Source organism: Cervus elaphus, chromosome 15 (assembly GCF_910594005.1).
Source record: "Cervus elaphus chromosome 15, mCerEla1.1, whole genome shotgun sequence".
In the NCBI taxonomy this organism is placed as follows: Eukaryota; Metazoa; Chordata; class Mammalia; order Artiodactyla; family Cervidae; genus Cervus; species Cervus elaphus.
In genome coordinates, this window is record NC_057829.1 from 1120809 (window position 1) to 1143213 (window position 22405).

The following is a 22405-nucleotide window of genomic DNA, read 5'->3' on the forward strand; positions in this document are numbered from 1 at the left end:
CGGTGTTTTCTAGAGGGATTTTAGTCTGTTGCACCAGTCCCTTCTGAAGCGGTTCCCTTTGTTTATTTGGCTTCTGTTTGCCGGTCTCTTCAGAGCCTCATTTCCGCCCTGACACAGGCGGGCGGAGGTGGACTCTTATTCAGTTAGCTAGTTCCGTTGCGCTGCGGGGCGGGGCTGACGCTGCGGGGCGGGGCTGACACTGCGGGGCGGGGCTGACGCTGCGGGGAGGGGCTGGCCCTGCGGGGGCGGGCTGGCGCTGCCGGCAGGGGCTGACGCTGCTTTCTCCGTCTGCGCTGCTCAGGCTCCCGGCTGTTCTATATGGAGCGCGCCCCATGCTGCGCTAGGTTCCAGCCCTGGGGTGTTACACAAAAGCGCGGAAGGAAAAGCTGCGCCTGCTCTCTGTGCCTTCCCCGTCAGAGCGGTCCAGGCAGCGAAGGGCTTGATGGGCGCACTATCCCCAGGTGTGGCGCGCCCACTCCCTTCCGCGGACCCAGTCTCAGTTTCCGCTGGCGCCAGTCGGGTGCGCGCGCCTTCCGCCCTCTGCGTCCCCAGCCCCAGTCCCCGCCCGCGCCGGTCGGGTGCCTGCGCCCTGTGTCTCGCCGCGACCTTCCCCTCCCCCCTGCCTCCTGCCTCCGGCGGGGCTGGGCGGGTCCGCAGCCTGCGACCTCTTCTTGGGACTTTCTCCGTCCCTTTGTTCTGCGAACGGCCGGCAGTGTGTTCCGGCCGGTTAATTTTCTCTCTTTTGGTCTCCCACAGTTCAAGTTGGCACCTCACAGAAGCTCCCTCCGATTGTCCTCAGGGCACTCAGGCCCGGACCCTAGCCCAAGCAAGGCCGCCTAAGACTCCCTTCCCGGGACGGGTCTCCGTCCTTAGCTCTTTTGTCTCACTTTTTATCTTTTATATTTTGTCCTACCTCCTTTCGAAGACAATGGTCTGCTTTTCTGGGCGCCTGATGACCTCAGCTAGCGATCAGAAGTTGTTTTGTGAGGTTTGCTCTGCATTCAGTTATTCTTTTGATGAATTTGTAGGAGAGAAAGTGGTCTCCCCGTCCTACTCCTCCGCCATCTTGGCTCCTCCCCCTGATTCTCTTCTTAATGAAACCAGGTACACACAGTCCTGGGGAAGCCCAGACATCCTGACTATGTTTGCCAAAGGTAGGAGTCACTGATTCTATTTCCCCAGATACTAGGTAGGCAATCAATCAATATGGTAATTTAAAATATATGCTACATTTTACTGATTATGAGATACATGTTTTGACACATTTAACATCTTTGAAATGAGTGTATGTTATAATAGATGTGTGAGTTTGATTTTTTTTCATCTTAGTTGTACTTAAAATGTTGGATTATACAGTTTAAATACCTTGGATTCAGTGAAATGGTATATGATTCTAACATCTAACAGCTTTTTAATCTTGGGTAAGTTAGATAACTTCTCTAAATTTCAGTTTTCTTTTTTGTAAAATGTGATAATAATAATTTCTATCTTATGGGTTTGTTTTGGGCATTAAATAAGTTAATTCATGTGAAGTATTGACCAAAACGCTTATTACAATGATTTCATTATGGTGATGATGTTCACTTACTTTGATTATTAAGAAATTAGTAGATAATCACATAAAGATTTAAATGTTAAAATTTATATTTATAACTTCTATTTTCATGTGTTCAAGATCATGCCATTGAGATTTGTTGTATTTGTTGTGTTTCTGTGCATGAATCTGCAAGTATGAGAACATCTCTTGATGAGAAAATTCATTTCCATCATTTTCTAGAATCAGCTGGATTCCACTTGAATTTTATGTTATTAAGTGCTTTTTAGTGAGAGCATTGTAGCATTTCACCTAATGAAAAGCTTTGGACCTTTAGCCATGGGTATCATTATACTATAAATGATAACAATCGGAATTATTAAAGATTATTCTATATCTCAAAAGCAAAAGAGATATTCAGAATTTTCTGTATGACAGTCACAGAACATTAGTACGTAGAGCAGGTCCAAAAGCTCACACTGCCTGCCGTCTATATACTCCCTCAGTTCAGTGCAGTCGCTCACTCGTGTCCGACTCTCTGCAACCCCGTGGACTGCAGCACACCAGGCCTCCCTGTCCATCTCCAACTCCCGGAGTTTACTCAAACTCATGCCCATCGAGTCGGTGCTGCCATCCAACCACCTCATCCTCTGTCGTCCTCTTCTCCTCCCGCCTTCAGCCTTCCCCAGCATCAGGGTCTTTTCCAATGACTCAGTTCTTCACATCAGGTGGCCAAAGTATTGATGCTTCAGCTTCAGCATCAGTCCTTCCAATGAATATTCAGGACTGATTTCTTTTAGGATGGACTGGTTGGGTCTCCTTGCTGTCCAAGGGACTCTCAAGAATCTTCTCCAACGCCACAGTTCAAAAACATCAATTCTTCGGTGCTCAGCTTTCTTTATAGTCCAGCTCTGACATCCACACATGACTCCTGGAAAAAACATAGCTTTGACTAGATTGACCTTAGCTGGCAAAGTAATGTCTCTGCTTTTTAATATGCTGTCTAGGTTGGTTATAGCTTTTCTTCCAAGGAGCAAGGAGTTAAGCTTTTTTTGGTAGTGGTGAAGATGAAGTTGCTATGGTTTACCAAATTCACCTCCCTACTTCTGACTACAGTTCATAGGACAGGATCAATGCCTTAACTGGAGACAGTCCAATAGAAGTGTTCCATTTCTTATAGTAACTTGCAGTCTCACTCAGATCTTTACTTGGGATTTGAAGAGTAGAATGGTTGAGGAGTGGAACCAGTATCATTAGAGCTTAGCTTGTCATTATTATAAGAGATTGTCATTATTTTATCTCTTCCTTATGACCTTTAAGAGGCTATCTAACTCAGAAATTCACTAAGTTAATTAGATCCTTAATAAAATCTTACAAGTGTATAAGATTAATATATTTGTTGACCCTTTCAAATTATTTGGCAATTATCAGTATTTTTTCTCATATATTGAGAAAAATGCATGTATTTTATGAACAAAAGAATTGAAATATTTGAATTTTCTTTTTGGTTGGGGAATTTTGTAAAACAGGTGACTTAATCTGTTTTAGATTGTACCATCCCTAGATGCCCAAATTCTTTGATTAGTTTCATCCTTACTTGAAGACAAACTCTGTTGTCTTTTATACTATTGTATACTAACTAGCTTTGTGATTTTTTTTTCTTAGCATTTTAAATTACAACTCACTTGTATCTGTAAAATTGGAAAATGTTACTGTGAGAACAAAAGCAACAGCATATGTTCAAGCATACACCATGGTCCGTGGCATGTCATTAAAAATTTTTCCCCCAAATTTCCTCTTCAGGTGACCTTGGAAACCATATTTTTGCACACACTTAACGATGCATCCAGTGAGGATTTTCGTGCCCACGATGTAACAAAACTGGACACGTGGGTTTTTGATCATGTGAAGGTATGTGCTGTTGAGTAGCTAACCTGCAGCACACTAGATGTAGGTATTTGTCTAATGTGCACTAGTTGTCTAGTACCTGTACCTCATGTGCTAGAAACTGATTGGTTAATACATGCATCTTAGTTTTTTCTGCTTGGATGAATTTGAAAGTTCCTTACTGTAGCATACTATTTTGAAAAGACTGGATTCTAAGAAATTGCACATTCTACAATAACATACAGGTTTTTAAAAAGTAATTTGAAAAAGTAAATCCTTTTCCGTTCCACGCTTCTGACAGTGAAGTGAGCCCTGGATGGGATTCAGGAGCCCCACATTTCATTCCTCGTTTGCTGAATCACCCCAGAATAACCTTCCTGGTCTTTTGTTGACCACATAACCAGTCTCTTACAAGCAGTGATGTATGTGAAAGTCTTTTGAATGTTCAAATCTAAGGCATTTATTATAAAATAAGGTAGATATTTTCAATATTTGTAAAGAAAAATTAGATAAGCAAAAAACAAGTTCATAAGTTAATCATAATAAAACATTTGAGTCTCTTTAAGAAATAGAGGGGGGTTTTTTGGACTATTTGTTAGTAACAATCCTCACAGTTTCACCAGGAATCCAATAGAATTTATGTTTTCAAAAATTGTGAGAGAATCTCAACTCTTGATATTGGCTGACTCCTATCTATCATTCTCTTCTTTCTCATCTCCAAATTAGAACTCATAATTCATCTATCGTAAGAGGCATTCATTGACTGACCTTTAGTGATTCTTCTTTTTACCAGTAGCGTCTGTGGACTGACATTGTGGGCTTCTCCATAACAGAGTCATTTTTTATTGTTTGTTTGTAAACAGTATGTAGGTGCCTGCATATTTATCAGAAATTAAGTGCTCAATATGTTCTTTGATAAACCCTATTTCTTTTCTTAGAATTTTTTTCCTTAAGGTTTTCTTTTCTTACTCAAAATGAAAGTGAAAATCTTCAAGTTAAATAAAATCTCTTTACAAAAGTAGCAAATGATTTTGCTAAGTATCACTTCTTAATATAATCAACTTACGTTAGTATTTGTTTCAAGGCCCTTGGCTTTGAACTTCATAAACATAGCTAAAAATGTTCAACATTGTGGATTTGATTCATTGTGGATAAGCAGATATAGTTAGTGGCTGGCTTGACTCTATGCCTTTTTTACCTTATTTCAACACTGCTATTGACCAGAAAAAAAAAATTTCCCTATAATTTCGTAAGATATGATAGAGTATGTACATTAATCAAGTAACAACAAAAATATGAAATCATCCACAATAAAGAGTGGTGGGAAGGAAAAATATAGGGACTAAGAATATATCTTTAGAAAAGTTCAATCTAAGCTGAACAGTTAGAGGAAGACTTTCCTGTGAGTTTTGAGATAATCTCTGGAGACGCCTAGGAAACAAAGAAATGGTTGGACCTGGATTGCATATAGAGAAGAGTATCTCAGGCCAACAGCATAATGATAACTTGGGCTCCAAAGGAACTCTGTAATAGAGTAAAAATATTGCTTTAAAGTTTGTTTGTCTCTCAATGAACGATAATGCCAGAAGTAGGCAGTCCAGGATTGATGTAGTCCAAGATTGCCATGGTGGTTCCCCAGTGTCATTAAGACCCGGTCTCTTAAGTGTCCCTTCTGTCCTCAGAGCATGGCCTTAGCTTCTGAGTTGTCTTACGATGGGAGATGCTGGCGTTCCAGCCATTATTTCAGTGTTTTAGGTCAACAATACAAGGAATTGAAAGGGATCTTCTCTTCTACTAAATTAAATTTATTTCAAAAAGATTTTAATAAATAGTTAAATTTATTTCAAAAGGCACATCATCTTTTGACTGAAGTGTTTGATTTCTGTCTCATTGGCCATAACCAAAAAGACACAGACAGGTAGCTGTGGGAGAGAGTAAGAAATATGTAGGTTTTAAGTTTGAAGCACTGACATGTTCCCATAAAATCAGAAGTTTTACTTAGAGAAAAAGGGAGAATGCATGCACTCTCCCACAATGCATAGTAAATATTTAAGTACAAAAAGGAACGAGTGCCTTTGAGCTAAGAAAAAAAACGGGAGTTGGTGGGCATAATTATACTAAATATTGGGAGTGGAGAGGAAGCTAGGAGTGTATTTCACCTCTTGTGTGCAAAAGACCAACTTTTTAAAAGGCAATGGGAATCTATCAGGTTGAGCTCCGCAAGATTAATGTTTCATGGTTTCCCAGATCTTGTGTCCACGTTTGAATGAACAGCACTTTTTACAGTCGTGAAACAGATTGTAAATTCGACTCCACTCAATTGCCAAGTTTTTTTGTTTCTTGTCAGCTTCTCAGTTACATCTTTAGAATATAAGTCCTTTCTCTTGAAAAACTTCCCATTTCTATCTAGATTTAAAGTTTCTTAGGGGCTAATTAGAATGTATGTGAAAGCTAGGGGGTCATTTTATGCTTTTAAGGATGATTATGTATATTTATATTTAATTTATATTTATTTATATTTATTTATATTTAATTTCATATGTATTCCTTTTTTTTTTCTTCTATTCAGAAATAGGTAGTTACTCTAATGGCACCATGTATATGTTTTTAATGTTTGTAATAATGAAGAGTTAGTTGAAGGAATACTTCAGACTTTTATTGGAAAGTTAAATACCTTGTTAAAATTAACATCTTATATAGTTAAAGACATTTATGTGAATAATAATTATATATCTTGGTAATCAGGTGACTTAAAAGTACTTTCCATAGGTACTTGCTTATATGTTCATGTGTATGTAAGTACAGGATGAATCCTTTTCTTAGAGGGCTTTATGAAGCCAGCTTATCATTGTGAAATTAATCATTTTTCATCTGTATTTCCATTCGTTATGTGGACATTTTTCTATCATACCTTGTGAAGCACAGATTTGAGTCTTGGGACGGTAGAAATAGGCTATTTACAATGTTCCGAGTGAGAGATTATGGTTGAACTTGGGTGCTAACACGGAACAAGAATCAGGAAAACATTTTAAACTCCTAAAGCATTCCTAAATTGTTGCCATTAGTGCTATTTTATTGTTGGCTCGTGTCAAAATAGTTCTCCAGTATTATTAGAACTTGATGAAATTGAGATCCCCTTTCTATCATCTTTTTTCAGCCTAATTATAACACGGAAAATATCTCACTTGTTTTTTGAATATAGATACCTGAACTGACAAGTACTTTGTGTTGGTAGGTCCTGAGGACAAATTTAAACAAAATAGGACAATTTAATTTGTTAGTTCTGTATAAGTTTAATGAAATGTTTTCATTGGAAGTACTTTTTAAATAAAATTAATGAACTAAAATTTTTTAACTGATTTGTTACATATAGGAATTCTTTCATGCTGCCAGAAACAACCACTCTTTGTTTTCTAAAGTAAATGAAGACAAAATAGTTTTCTTCTTACATTTATTAGGAATAGACAGATCGACCATCATCAAGGTAATTTTAACGCTGTGTTTAATTTCATGGTTTTGAGGGAAATACCTATTCTGTTTGAACTTTTAAAGTACTGTAATGTTTTCTTTGTGATGATCACCAACAGAACTTATCTTTTGAATAACTCTGAAGTAGAATACATTCTAATTTACATGATATGTAGTTTGATATTGTGGTTAAAATCACATGTGCTGTGACCACACTACACATTAATATAAGTAAAATATGTTCTGTACGTGTATTCCATATTACTCATTTATCAAAGCAGAGAGAAAAAGATTATATTTTAGAAGGATTTTAATAAATTTTGAAACAAAAAGCATTTTTATGGTGCTAGTATTTATATCACAAAAAGATGTAACTAGCTGTTCTTTACGTTCCATTTAATTAGTGCTATATCTAGCAGATAATATATAAAGTTTTGTATTGTATATTTCAGTAGCAATCCTTATATAAAGCAGCAACTGTTTTTCTCACTTTTGCAAAGCATAAGATAGGAAGAATTCATATTATACTTTTATTTTTCATTTTGGATTAGATTTAGATTAGTCTAACTAACAGTAAAGTCTATTAACGTCCAGTAATGAATACCTCATGCTTCTCTTCTTTAACGCAGTGCATTGTCTTCAGTAATAAAACTTATACTAAATCACTCCCTTGTTCAATTGTATGGAAAGCTTAAATATAGTTTGTTCAAAATGTATTATATCACAAACACACTAAAGAATGAAAATATTCTATAGTTGAAACAGTGATACTTAACTTGTTTGATAAATGTGGCAAGAGCAACATAGTTTACATTATTAGAGACTTGAATTTAAAAGTCATCATTGTTGCATTTGAGACTTAAAAAGCATTCATGAAAATCTATTTGCTAATCAATACTTTTTTAAAAAAATATTTTTTAAAATGATTTCAGATTGTCTTACTTCTTTAAGAGAGGAAAAGTTGTTTTTAACAATCTACAGAGCTCTGATTGAAAAACATTAAGGTTGAAATCTAAAAGTATTTTAGGAGTTATTGACTTTATCATAAATTCGTGTCAAATAAATTTGATTTTTCCAAATTAATGTAATTAATATAATTTAATTTGCTCTTCTTAAACAGGGACTATTCAGACAATATTAAATTAGTTGATAAGGAATTGAAAGAAATTGAGTCTACTGTTAAAGATGTTTATGGAAATGATGGGAAAACAGCATTTATCTTTACCACTGATGATGGAATGACAGACTGGGGTTAGTCTGTCTCTAAGTGATACATACTTTATGATTAAAGTAGTGGTAAATGTAACTTGCAAATATTTTAGGGTATTGAAGAGGATTAGATGTCTTAGTATATGCAAAGTGTCTAGCACATAATAGTATGCATAAAATGTTAGCGTAAAAAAAGACTAATCTTATATAATCTTTCTTCTATGAAAGGAATATATTCTCATTTGACTTCCCAAGTGGCACAGTTGATAAAGAATCCGCCTGCCAGTGCAGGAGACAGGAGACACAGGTTCGGTCCCTGGGTTGGGAAGATCCCCTGGAGTAGGAAATGGCAACCCACTCTAGTGTACTTGCCGGGAAAGTTCCATGGACAGAGCCTGGAGGGATACAGGCCACAGGGTTGCAGAGTCGGACACAGCTGAGTGTGTGCATGTGTGCGCGCGCGTGCATGCACACACACACACAGAAGAACCCCCCCCAAACCCACATTCCTCTACCTAGAAGTAACTGTATGTGATGGCATAGTGCGTGAGTTTAAGGTGGTGTTGCTGGGGGACCTAGGGCTACTGACCTTGTCCACTAGAGGAGACTGTCCACTCTGCCAGACTCCCAAGGCAGACACAGTGTGTGCCCAGAGAGCAAATCAAGGCAAAGCTGAGACTTGGGTCCCCGGATCACAGTGTAGAATTCTGATGAGTGGGTCCCACTTTATAATGGGGTTTTGGCTATACCAGCCAGAGTGGCCGGGAAGAAAAGCAGACTGAGACCCTGCTATCCTCTTCAGAGCAGAGCTGGCCTTGACTGCCCACCCCAAACCTGGCGGTTACTCCCCAGAGGAGCCTTCCCTGTGGTTTCTGCCTTTGGTGCCACTCTGGTGGCATCTCCTCCAAGCCTTAGTCGTTATGATTCTTAATCTTCTTTCAACCAGAGTCACTCCACGGGTGTTCTGGTTTTTCTTTTTGCCTGTTTGTTGTTGATGCTCTGACTTGCCTTGAGAATATTTTAAAACTAATTGTTAAGTAGAGATGCAATCTTTTGGGAGTGTGGTGGCAGAAATTAGCTCTTTATGGGTCAACTTTTTAGAACTAAGTATTAAAAAATATTTAGGTATAGGTTAATCAGGTATAGGTTCATCTTTATATACTCACGTTGCTCTTTGTGCCTTATTTGTAGGCTCCCATGGAGCCGGTCATCCTTTAGAGACTTGTACTCCTTTTATCGCTCGGGGAGCTGGAATCAGGCTTCCCCAAAAAGCGTCAGCTCAGAAATTTGATGACTCATATTTGCAAGGTGGGAATGCTTACCTTTATTGTTTTTATGAATGTGACATTTTAAAATCAAAGTTTAATTTTAAAAAGTGACTTCTCAAATTATAGCTTTCCTTTTGTTATTTGTGACATTACTATTTCTGTGTATTTCTTTTGTATAGTTTATATTATTTCATTTATGATATTCAGCTTAAAATACACATTATTATTTGCCTTATGAAAGTTCAAGTGTACTGTTCTTTTTTCACAAACTTTATTACTCTAGGACTCAGGTTAAACCCTTGGCTTAGATCTTACCTGCAAAGACTATCAATCAGATAAGCCACATTTATGTCACAATTTACATTTCAAAACTGAACAGATTTTGCCCTGTCTCTAGTAGTTTTGAAGGCCTTCTCTGTTGCGCAAGCCTCCTTGTTTCTCAATCCATGATAAAAAGGAATTTCTTTTTCCTTGGAGCTCTGGTTCTCTTGTAAGGTAAGGGTCTTTTTAGAATTTCAGAGCTTTTACTAATTGGACAAAATAAATTCCCCCCAAATGTCCTTCTCTGGATTAGCCGTGTCAACTCATTCAAAGTACTTGTTAAGAATACAGATTTTTTTTAAATTACAGATTTCTAGACCTTATCACTAGATATTTCGATTCCATGAGTCTGGGTAAGGCCTGGAAACTTTTTTAAAACCTTCTCCAGGGATGTGAACTCACAGGTGCATTAGGTGTTTCTACTAGAAGACTTTTGGGTTTGTATAATAAAGTTTTCTTACATATTCTTTCTTTTTTTGAATTTTTTGGACATATAATTCTCCTACTATAAAATTCATGTTTTAAAAGTGTGTAATTGAATTTTTTTTAGCATATTCACACGATATTGCCTCTACTATGCAATTTCATTGCTCTCCCCCACTCCACAAAAAACCCTTATCCATTAGCAGTCACTCCTTACGCCTCTCTCCATTGTATGTATATACCATATTTTGTTCAATCATCTTATGGACATTTGGGTTGTTTCCACATTTGGGCTATTATTACAATGATGCAGTGAACCTTTGTATAAAATTTTTTGTGTGGATATGTGTTTTTATTTCTCTTGGGTAGATTCCTAAGTGAGTAATAACAGGTCATATGTTCCTTATGTTTTATTTTTTGCAAACTGCCAAACTGTTTTCCTAAGCAGCTGCATCATTTTGTATTCCTATACTCTGTGTTAAATAGATTGCTTTTGTTGTTTAGTCGCTCAGTCGTGCCTGACTCTTTGTGACCCTGTGGACTGTAGCCCGCCAGGCTCCTCTGTCCATGGGGTTTCCCAGACAAGAAGACTGGAGTGGGTTGCCATTTCCTTCTCCAGGAGATCTTCCTGACCCAGGGATCAAACCCGTGTTTCCTGCTTGGCAGGCGGGTTCTTTGCCACGGTTGCCTGTTAAATGGATTAGATTGGGTCTAAGTAGAAGCTAGGTTAAATGGGATGTTTGTACTTAGGAAACAGAACTTTATTTTGGCAGTTGATTTCAACCCACTCCAGTATCCTTGCCTAGAGAATCCCCATGGACAGAGAATCCTGGCGGACTGCAGTCCTTGGGGTTACAAAGAGTCGGACATGACTGAGCTGCTAAGCACATACTACTTTCACATTTGGGATTAGTGGTGGTAGGAGCCTCAGAGCTAAAAAATTTCATGTATTTTGCAAGCAGCTGCCATTACCAAAAAAAGAAAAGCTTAGAGTGACTAACGGATGGTTGGCCGCCGTAGTTACTCCCTGGAGCAGGACTGTCACTGCAGTCATGTGACGGTTGTTATCATTGTGCCTTTTGCTTCCATCTTTCCTTCCTTAGCCTTTTGATGTTTTGAAACAATTATCCCCTACTGAGCATTTTGGAAGTTTGATAAACTATTACAGAAAATATCAAATATATATTATTGAGTTACTCTTTTAAAATTCTAGTTTAAAAAAGTTTGCCACTCTGCCTTTTTAGTACCCTCATGGTCCATACTTGGCTTAAAATCGACTGTCCCAATATTTTCTTTTTCCATTGACCACCTGCAATAATCAAATAACTTCTTTTTTTTTTTAATTCTTAACATCAGCACTTATGTTTATTTGTATCTTTCAGAATGAAAGTTGGAGAACTGGAAGAGACAAGATAATAATCAGGTATTCATTATATTTAATCATGTTCAAATTTAATTTTCTCTCCTATAAGAAGTTTAGAACAAAAAAATCTGGGAAAGAAAATTGTGTTAAAGATGATAAAAGATTTTTCTAAAACATTTCAGTTACTAAGAGAAATCCTGCTAGTGTGAATATTTTCACCCTAAGTAGTCTTTCTTTGGGCAAAATAAAGCAGCCTCAAATAAAACTGAAAGAAGACGACTTTCTCCAAATAACACTGGCTGATTACAGAATTATTGTGCAAATTGAAATGTGCGTGCCTGTTACACTTGTGTGAGTTTCTTGTCATGGTTGCCTTGTTCAGTTGCTTTCAGCATAGATCTAATAAAACCCCACTATGGGTTTCCTTCCTGTTAGTGTGTCAGTTACTGTTTCTTCTTTATTAACGCAAGTTTTATCTTTAATTCTACCCCCAAATTTTTACACATGCAGTGGGGAAAAAAGTGACAAGAGTATATAGATTAGAAACCTTACATTATAGGAATCCTTACATTGTAGGAAACCTTACATTAGAGGAAAATGCCTGGCCAATCTAATAGAGCTAGACCAAATAGCATCACCTGTAAATAGGAAGCACAGAATTTTCTTGTTGAGGATATGCTATGTAGACAGCTGTCTTCAAGTGAAAGGCATGGTGTCATTGGTGTGTGTCCTCCAGAATGGCAGGAATATCTTACACCTCCTCCAGGTCACCTCACATGTTCACCTCAGAAGCTGGCTTTCCTTACTGTGGAGGGTAAACCAAGCTCTGGGGCCTCATTTTCAGCTGTGTGCTCACAGAAGCCTTTTCTTTCTCAGCATATTAAGAATGGTCTCTTCTCTCCAGATGAATGCTTATTACCCAAGCAAATGAAAATGTATAGAGTCAGATAGCAGTCTATTAATTTGCAATAAAAATCACTGTCAGAGGGATAGGAATATCTTGAAGTTCATAAAATAAGAGCATGTATTATTTATAGCCAGACTATCATGATCAAAAACTGAATGCTATTACTCTCTGAATACTGCTTCAGATCTACATTAGATGAGAATTCTGTATTCATTCCTTCTGCCAGCATTGTTATGTGTCTGCAGTATGTTTAAGCACTGTGCAGACATTAACACTAACATTCCACATTGAAATATTAACATTAAACTTCATGAGACAGCTGTAATGGTGAATAAAAAGGAGACACAATCCCTCCCCTAGGAAGCTTATAGTTTAGGAATAAGATCAGTGTTATATTTATCTTTACTTATCATACAAATAAATGTAAAATTATAGCAGTGATAAGTACAGCAGAAGAGGCCTGGGAAGTCATGAGGGCGTAGAGCAGATCTATCTGGTGGGCTGTGTGGTCAGCAAAGGTTTTCTGAGAAACTGAGGCTTGAGCCGAGACTGAAGCCTGAGTAGAAGTTGCCAGGCCAGGGCAGGAGGCGGGGAGCTTCTCAGTCCAAGGAGCAGCTTGTGCCCAGAAGTCTGGGAGGGGGTACATGGCATTTCAAAGGATCCTGAAGAAGGAGGCTGAACAGAGCACAGACATCGTGGTTTAAAGGGAGGCAGACACTGGACGCGCAGGGCCTCGTGGGCCTGTGGAGTTTATCCTTAAGTTTGAGGAAGCCCTCCTGCTGTTTGAAGCCTGGAGAGTGATGCAATCTGAGGTTTTACGGCAGGATCTTCTCAATGTTGGAGAATAGTTAAGAGGCCAGCAGTGGAGGCTGGGGAAGGAGAGGATGCAATCAGGCGGCCAGGGGTATTGTCAGTTTTCTGTGAGATGGGGTTTGGTAAAGAGGGCGTAGATGGTAAAAGTAAGACAGACTGAGAGCCTGGGACAAAACTCCAACTTCAAATGAGGGCTTGAGAAATCAGCTCTCAATGTTCACTGGAAGGACTGATGCTGAAGCTGAAGCTCCAGTACTCTGGCCACCTGATGAGAAGAGCTGACTCATTGGAAAAGACCCTGATACTGGGAAAGATTGAGGGCAGGGGAAGGGGACAACAGAGGATGAGGTGGTTGGTTGACATCACCGGCTTGATGGACATGAGTTTGAGTAAACCCCAGAAGTTGGTGATGGACAGGGAGGCCTGGCATGCTGCCGTCCATGGGGTCGCAAAGAGTCAGACACGACTGAGTGACTGAATGAGCTGAACTGAGAAAGTAGAGATTGGAGACGCTCTAATGGTGGGGTTACAGAGATCCAGAGGGAGTGGTCTGCACAGTGCCGAGTGGTCACATCATTATAATCACAGCAGCGTCTGCAGCAGCTGGTTAGTGCAGGATTATTACACACCAGTACATTATAAATTGTCTCATTCGATCGTGTCGTAATTCTGTAAGGGAGAAACTTTTATTTATTTTTTAACTGACAGGGAAAACTGAAGCATTGGAGAGTTGAAATAACCTGCCCAAGGTCTGAGAGATCACAAGTGAAGTGTTTGAAATTGGGCATTCTGACAGCCAAGCACTTGACTGCCTGAAACATTATCAGGACTAATACAAAAGCAATCAATTAGATGTAGAAAATGGAGGTTATTAGTTCTGCAGTGAGCACAGCCTAGAGGATGATAAAGAGTCAGAACAAGTTAGAGCTGCCTGAGGACAGATGGGGAGGTGAGGCCATGGAGACCGGAAGCATGGACTGCTCTTCTGGATACTTGACCTGGAGGGGGCTCTCCAAAGCCATGCTTGCGAACTTGTGTCTAATGAGACTCTTATCCTGCTTGACATCTTTTTCTAGACTCCACTGGCTGGCCAACCAACCTCCTTCTGCTGTATTCTTTCTTTAATTAATATATATATGTGTATATATATAAATCTCATTGAAGACTACTTTTGCTGTTTATTTTCTGTCTAGTAAGCATCCTTGTCATAATACCCCAAAACTGTTACATTAGGTGGTCAAGCTCTTAGCTTGTAGAATAAGTAACTTTTTTGTTTTATATATTTTACTTTGGGGGCTCCTAGTGGTTTCAAATTGAGGTTTTCTTGAGTTCCTGTACCTCTAGCAAATGACATTTTTTTAGAGATCAGTATCTACTGTGTATTGAATAAATATTGATGATAATGGATTAAAATGGATATCGTGGTTATCTTTCAAAATCCAGTTATACAAATTAAATTACTTAATGTCCTTATTGATCTGTCACCGTCTTAGATTTAACTTCTTCTGTTTGCAGGCTGAATTTGCACCATTGATGGCAGCTCTTATTGGAGTTCCCTTCCCTCTTAATTCAGTGGTAAAGAGTACAATTTTCTTATCAACTCTCAGAATAAAAGAAAAATTATCATACAGTAAAATTTACTTTTTATATATTTCTGAATCCATTTAAAGAAAATTTATGACAAAGATATTGCTGGTTTGCTAAATCAGTGCTCCAGAGACTCAGAACAAAGAAACTCACTGCGGTTCCATGGCAGAGCCAGTCTGCAGGGTCACCGACTCGCACTGTGCCTCTTGTACTGTCTGTTCCTTGACCCTGAAGCTTCAGATTCCAGTGTTTATTAGCATTTGAGTGGTCCAGCCTGGATTACTTGTCTACCCTTCATTATGGGAAGTCAGGGGACTTCATTAGACTCACTATGCTCCATCTAATATCTCAGCTTCCAGTGGAAATGTTTTTAAGATGGGAACTGGATGCTGAAAAACTACAAGACAAACAGAATCCATTCCCATCAGCCATTCTTTCTAGCCCTTCAAGTCAAAGTTTAAAAAAATAATATCATCTGCCTCAAAACCCTGAGTCATCTGACCCCTGTAGTCATAAATGTGTGTGTTATGTCTATAACTGAAACAAACGTTTCACAAAACATCCTCACTTTTAAGTATAGTATAAGTGTGGAGCTTCCCTGGCAGCTCAGTTGGTAAAGAACCTGCCTTCAGTGCAGGAGAACCCGGGTTTGATCCCTGGGTCGAGAAGATCCCCTGGAGAAGGAAATGGCAAACCACTCTAGTATTGCCTGGAAAATCCCAAAGACAGAGGAGCCTGGTGGGCTACAGTCCATGGAGTCACGAGAGCTGGGCACGATTTAGCAACTAAACCCTAATAGAATACTCCTATTTTTCTTATGTCTTTCTTTTTTTTTAATGTGCTGGCTGTGGCCCACCATAGTAGCTTTTTGTGTGTGCAGAGCATTTAGTTCACTGCCTGCCGTATAGTAATCTTTTGATAAATGTTAGGTTTTATTGGACTTAATTCATCTCTTTTGCTTTATTTATTTTATTATATCTATTTTGTGAGAAAAGTAATAGAACATTTTTCAGTTATGATTTAAAAAAAGATTTTTTAATTATTCCAAGAATTTATTTGTCCATGTCTTATTTCTATTGCTTCCCTCGTAAGTCTGTTTTGTTTTATAAGAATAACCTGAGCTTTGTTGGTACTAATATTAAACCAGTGTTTATTATTTACAGGGAATCATTCCTGTGGACATGCTTAATACCTCTGATCTCTTCAAAGTAGGGAGCATGTTTACAAATGCAGTACAGATTCTTGAACAGTTCAAGGTAAAAACAAGACCACACACGAATATGGACATGATTCCAATTTTAAAACTGAATATATCTTGTGAAAATACTTGATTTTGCATTTGAAGAAATGATTTTATTGTAATGTATTATCTTTAAATTGTCTGTACCTGACTAGCGTCCTGCAGTTCCACATTTCTGAGGTGCAGTTTTCATGAATCAGTTTGAGGGTGTAGAATTAGCGCTGAGGAGTGTCCCTAACTGTTAGAGTCCCACATATGCTTATAAAGACTGCAAACCAAGTCTCTGTTGATGGAATTTGCCTTGTAGAAGTAGTTTTAGAGATTGCAACATTTCATGTCGTTCTGTGTATATTATTATTTGCATTAACAACGTAAAGAAATGACCATTTAACTGAAACTTTGTTATTCATAATAGTGTTAATGCAGCATAGCTTATTTTGTTTCCTAAGAGTTAAAAAGTATAGCTTAATTCTATGATAGCTTTTTTTTTTTTTTCCAGTGGGTTTTGTCATACATTGATATGAATCAGCCATGGATTTACATGTATTCCCAATCCCGATCCCCCCTCCCACCTCCCTCTCCACCCGATTCCTCTGGGTCTTCCCAGTGCACCAGGCCGGAGCACTTGTCTCATGCATCCCACCTGGGCTGGTGATCTGTTTCACCATAGATAGTATACATGCTGTTCTTTTGAAATATCCCACCCTCACATTCTCCCACAAAGTTCAAAAGTCTGTTCTGTATTTCTGTGTCTCTTTTTCTGTTTTGCATATAGGGTTATCGTTATCACCTTTCTAAATTCCATATATATGTGTTAGTATGCTGTAATGTTCTTTATCTTTCTGGCTTACTTCACTCTGTATAATGGGCTCCAGCTTCATCCATCTCATTAGGACTGGTTCAAATGAATTCTTTTTAATGGCTGAGTAATATTCCATGGTGTATATGTATATGCTTCATTCTCAGCTTTATTATAATGGTACTACATAGCATTAACATTTTCTTTAAATATTTATGAAGTAGGATAGTAACACAAAATTCCATTTATTTCTATCACTGAAGAACCATTTTCATGGATGTTTGTATTTCAAAATGAAATTAGTTCATTTTTTTCTCTTTTCTAATATAAAATATTTTCATGCTTGGTTCCCAGGTAAAAATGACTCAGAAAAAAGAAGCTACTTTATCATTTTTGTTTACACCATTTAAGTAAGTCTCTTATGTTTTTTATTAACTTGTAGGAAAGAATTTTTCACTGAGTTTGAATGCTTAACACAATAGATTAGGTACTTAGAAAATTTGTCTTTTTTGTATACATTAGTGTCATATACCAAATGAATGCCTCTCCTATTGTTTTACAAATAATGAACCAGATGCTGTATACCTTTGAGTGGCTCGTAGAGGAGATACAGGGGTGCAGAAAGACAGGAAGCATGAAGGAGATAAACTCAGCAGGGCTTGACTGGGAAGGGGCACAGTCTCTTAGCCTGGCTGACTGGGGAGATGCTCATGCCATTCTGGCTTATAGAAAGAGAGGAGAGCTGGCGTGAGAGATGAGGCTGAAGGCTACTAAGCTCAACTTGCATTTGAAGATACAGGAATTAGTTAGAAATAGGGATTTGGATCTCAACATAGAGATGAGAGTTGGTTAGGAAGATATTGGAGTCATCAGCATAAAGATGGTGGTGGAAACCGTTTTACATGTAGGAGGCTCTAGGATGAATGTATGAAGTGAAAAGGCCAGTGATCTGGGAAACATTGACAACTGCTTGGGCAAAGTGAAGAGCAGGTTTTGGTGGGCAGCATGTTTTGTCCCACACCAGAAAGATGTGCTTTCCCTGAACTGGGAGTGGGGTTATTTGAGTCAAAACCTGGCTGACCGACTCGGGTGGGCGCCTTCTTGGACTTCATGTGCAGTTAGCAAGGATTCGCATTGAATAAGAAAGGACTTTTCTCTTGACCAAAATAAATTTGTTTTAAATATGGGTAGTAGGGATGTGATTGAGTGACTTCACTGGAGTTGTTTTTGACAACTTATATAGCATGCTAAGTTGCTTCAGGCATGTCCGACTCTCTGCAACCCCATGGACTGTGGCCCACCAGGCTCCTCTGTCCATGGGATTCTCCAGGCAAGAATACTGGAGTGGGTTGCCATGTCCTCCTCCAGGGGATCTTCCTGACCCAGGGGTTGAACCCATATCTCCTGCATTTCCTGCATTAGTAGGCAGGTTCTTTGCCACTAGCGCCACCTGGGAAGCCCAACTTATATAGCACTAGTGTGTGCTAAGCTGCCTCAGTCATGTCTGACTCTGCGACCCCATGGACTGTAACCCACTAGGCTCTTCTGTCCATGGGATTCTCCAGGCAAGAATACTGGAGTACTTTGCCATTTCCTTCTCCATATAGCACTAGTGGTCAATCCTAAAGGAAATCAACCCCGAATATTCATCAGAAGGACTGATGTTGAAGCTGAAGCTCCAATACTTTCGCCACCTGATGTGAAGAGCTGACTCACTGGAAAAGACGCTGATGCTGGAAAAGATCAGGGCAGGTGGGGAAGGGGCGATTAAGAATGAGGTGGTTGGATGGCATCACTGACTCCATGAACATGAATTTGAGCAAACTCAGGGAGATAGTGAAGGACAGAGAAGCTTGGCATGCTATAGTTCATGGGGTTAAAGAGTCAGTACACGACTTAGTGATTAAACAATGACAATAACATAGCACTAGTGTAATAGTCATGAACTAGAAGCTTCTGCCCTCTGAATCAAGTAATTATGATTCACTATGGCAGCCTGCTTCTGTGTGTGTGTAGGAGAGCAAAAACAAAGCAAAATTAGGATTTTGTAAGTCAAAATTAATTATATAATAATATATATAATAATGTTAATGAAATATTATATTAATTATATACGTCAAAGGTAGAATTATCATTTGAAGAGTGTCCCTAGTTTTAAGGTTATCACATATGCTTATAAAGAGTATAAGCCAAGTCTTTATCAATTAGAATTAGAGTTAGAGGGTTCCCTTTTCTCCACACCCTCTCCAGCATTTATTGCTTGTAGACTTGTGGATAGCAGCCATCCTGACTGGCGTGTAATGGTACCTCATTGTGGTTTTGATTTGCATTTCTCTAATAATGAGTGATGTTGAGCATCTTTTCATGTGTTTGTTAGCCATCTGTATGTCTTCTTTGGAGAAATGTCTGTTTAGTTCTTTGGCCCATTTTTTGATTGGGTCATTTATTTTTCTGGAATTGAGCTGCAGGAGTTGCTTGTATATTTTTGAGATTAATCCTTTGTCTGTTGCTTCATTTGCTATTATTTTCTCCCAATCTGAGGGCTGTCTTTTCACCTTACTTATAGTTTCCTTTGTAGTGCAAAAGCTTTTAAGTTTCATTAGGTCCCATTTGTTTATTTTTGCTTTTATTTCCAATATTCTAGGGGGTGGGTCATAGAGGATCTTGCTGTGATTTATGTCGGAGAGTGTTTTGCCTATGTTCTCCTCTAGGAGTTTTATAGTTTCTGGCCTTACATTTAGATCTTTAATCCATTTTGAGTTTATTTTTGTGTATGGTGTTAGAAAGTGTTCTAGTTTCATTCTTTTACAAGTGGATGAAGCTGGAGCCCATTATACAGAGTGAAGTAAGCCAGAAAAATAAAGAACATTACAGCATACTAACACATATATATGGAATTTAGAAAGGTGATAACGATAACCCTATATGCAAAAATAGAATTAGAGTTAGAGTTCTAATCCTCCAATTAGAATGTGTCCTATATTATATCATTTAGATATCATGTGCATGTTTATTAATAGCATAGTAGTATAGTCAGACCATAACAAAATAAAGAAATAAATGAATAAGAAATATTTCACCAATTCTTGGTATGAAGAAGATATACAGGATGTTGAAAATAACAGTTACCTTAGATCAGCAACCTTATCAGGGAGATGCTCTCTGCAGGAGGCTCAAGCGCGTGTTGCCTGTCTCCTTCCCCTCGGCCAGGAGCTGACCGTGACCCTGCCCTTCCCTGAAGCTCAGCACCTGCCCGGGAGCCGCTGCTACCTCTGTGCCAGCTGGGGGCCCGACAGAAGGGCTGACTCTCATCCATTGGCTCACCCGTCCTGCCTGCAACTTGTCTGGCTGAAAAGCACCATTTGTCGAAAGCCTGCAGCATGACCAAAAAAGCCCAAAGATAAAATAAAAAATTAACTTATGAGGAAATAGATAGTTGAAGGAATAGCAAAGGACTAAAAATATTAAAATCTTGAAATCCTCAGAAGTATCTGAGAAGCTGTTTTATCTATAAAACAAAAAGTGGCGCAAACTTTACAAAAGGAGGAGTACAGGGTGCATTGTTTAAAAATGGGAAATGTGTCTAAAACCTCATGGAATGATAAATTGTACAGGGATGAGCCACAGGGGAGCCCAGTCCTCCAAATTAGAAGAGCAAGTAAACCTCAAATGAAGTGAAATGAGTTTTCAGTAATATATGGATTGATGAGGAGCTAAGGAAACCCTGGAAGGCCTCATTTCTTCACCCCTCTTGTGGTGGAAACTTTAGGAAAAGGAAGCATTTCAAACTGTAAAAGAAAGCACGCTTGCAGCGTGCAGCAACCAAAGACGTGACGCAATTTGGAACAATTAAGGGAGACGGCTTGATCAGAGCAGACACGGGGAGGGGTTCATTTCTATACTGGCAAGCTGAGAGTTGAAAACGGTGGGGCAGGGATTTACTGGTTGTCATTATGCCCCTCTGTACTGTTTATTATTATTAAAAATTATATCTGTCTATATGTGTGTGTGTGTGTGTGTGTGTGTAAGGCACTTTCAGTTCAGTCTCTCAGTCGTGTCCGACTCTTTGCGACCCCATGGACTGCAGCATGCCAGGCCTCCCTGTCCATCTCCAACTCCTGGAGTTTACTCAAACTCATGTCGATTGAGTTGGTGATGCCATCCAACCATCTCATCCTCTGTCATCCCCTTCTCCTCCTGCCTTCAATCTTTCCGAGCATCAGGGTCTTTTCCAATGACTCAGTTCTTTGCATCAGGTGGCCAAAGTATTGATGCTTCAGCTTCAGCATCAGTCCTTCCAATGAATATTCAGGACTGATTTCCTTTAGGATGGAGTGGTTGGATCTCCTTGCAGTCCAAGGGACTCTCAAGATTCTTCTCTAACATAACAGTTCAAAGGCATCAATTCTCCAGTGCTCAGTTTTCTTCACAGTCCAACTCTCACATCCATACATGACTACTGGAAAACCATAGCTCTGACTAGACGGACCTTTGTTGGCAAAGTAAAGTCTCTGCTTTTTAATATGCTGTCTAGGTTGGTCATAACTTTTCTTCCAAGGAGCAAGCATCTTTTAATTTCATGGCTGTAGTCACCATCTGCAGTGATTTGGAGCCCCCCAAAATAAAGTCTCTCACTCTTTCCATTGTTTCCCCATCTATTTGCCATGAAGTGATGGGACCAGATGCCATGATCTTAGTTTTCTGTATGTTCAGTTTTAAGCCAACTTTTTCACTCTCCTCTTTCACTTTTATCAAGAGGCTCTTTAGTTCTCCCTTTGTGCCATAAGGGTGGCAGAGAAGGCAATGGCAACCCACTCCAGTACTCTTGCCTGGAAAATCCCATGGACGGAGGAGCCTGGCAGGCTGTAGTCCATGGGGTCCTGAAGAGTCGGACATGACTGAGCGACTTCATTTTCACTTTTCACTTGCATGCACTGGAGAAGGAAATGGCAACCCAGTCCAGTGTTCTTGCCTGGAGAATCCCAGGGACAGGGGAGCCTGGTGAGCTGCTGTCTATGGTGTTGCACAGAGTCGGACATGACTGAAGTGACTTAGCAGCAGCAGCAGCAGCCATAAGGGTGGTGATATCTGCATATCTGAGGTTACTGATATTTCTCCTGGCATTCTTTACCCCAGCTTGTGCTTCATCCAGCCCAGCGTTTCTCATGATGTACTCTTCATGTAAGTTAAATAAGCAGCATGACCCATATATAGCCTTGAAGTACTTTCCTTTCCTTTGGAAAGTACAAATCCTTTCCAGATTTGTAACCTGTCTGTTGTTGCTTCTTGACCTGCATCCAGATTTCTCAGGAAGCAGGTCAGGTGGTCTGGTGTTAACATCTCTTGCAGAATTTTCTTTAGTCCTGTTCAACATTTTGTGACCTCATGGACTGTAGCCCACCAGCTCCTCTGTCCATAGGATTCTCCAGGCAAGAATACTGGAGTAGGTGGCCATTTCCTTCTCGAGAGGATGTTCCCAACCCAGGGATTGAACCAGTGTCTCTTATGTCTTCTGCATTGGCTGTTACATGTATTCCCCATCCCAATACCCCCTCCCACCTCCCTCTCTACCCAATCCCCCTGAGT

At 39.2% G+C, this 22405-nt stretch overlaps 1 long non-coding RNA gene across 16 annotated transcripts in view; it reads left to right on the plus strand.

Annotated features, from left to right (window-relative positions):
• The window catches only part of LOC122709549, a 95141-nt gene that overhangs the window by 21923 nt on the left and 50813 nt on the right, over positions 1 to 22405 (plus strand). For 4 of the 16 annotated variants that reach the window (XR_006345558.1, XR_006345557.1, XR_006345563.1 and 1 more), the window contains 7 exons: positions 3338 to 3445; positions 6795 to 6905; positions 9290 to 9406; positions 11493 to 11533; positions 14709 to 14768; positions 15944 to 16036; positions 17174 to 17229. This is a non-coding gene — a long non-coding RNA (uncharacterized LOC122709549). Of the gene's footprint in view, positions 1 to 1104; positions 1155 to 1329; positions 1422 to 3337; positions 3446 to 6794; positions 6906 to 9289; positions 9407 to 11492; positions 11534 to 14708; positions 14769 to 15943; positions 16037 to 17173; positions 17230 to 20029; positions 20828 to 22405 lie in introns of those variants that run through there. The other 12 variants (XR_006345553.1, XR_006345552.1, XR_006345562.1 and 9 more) reach the window with 12 other exon arrangements.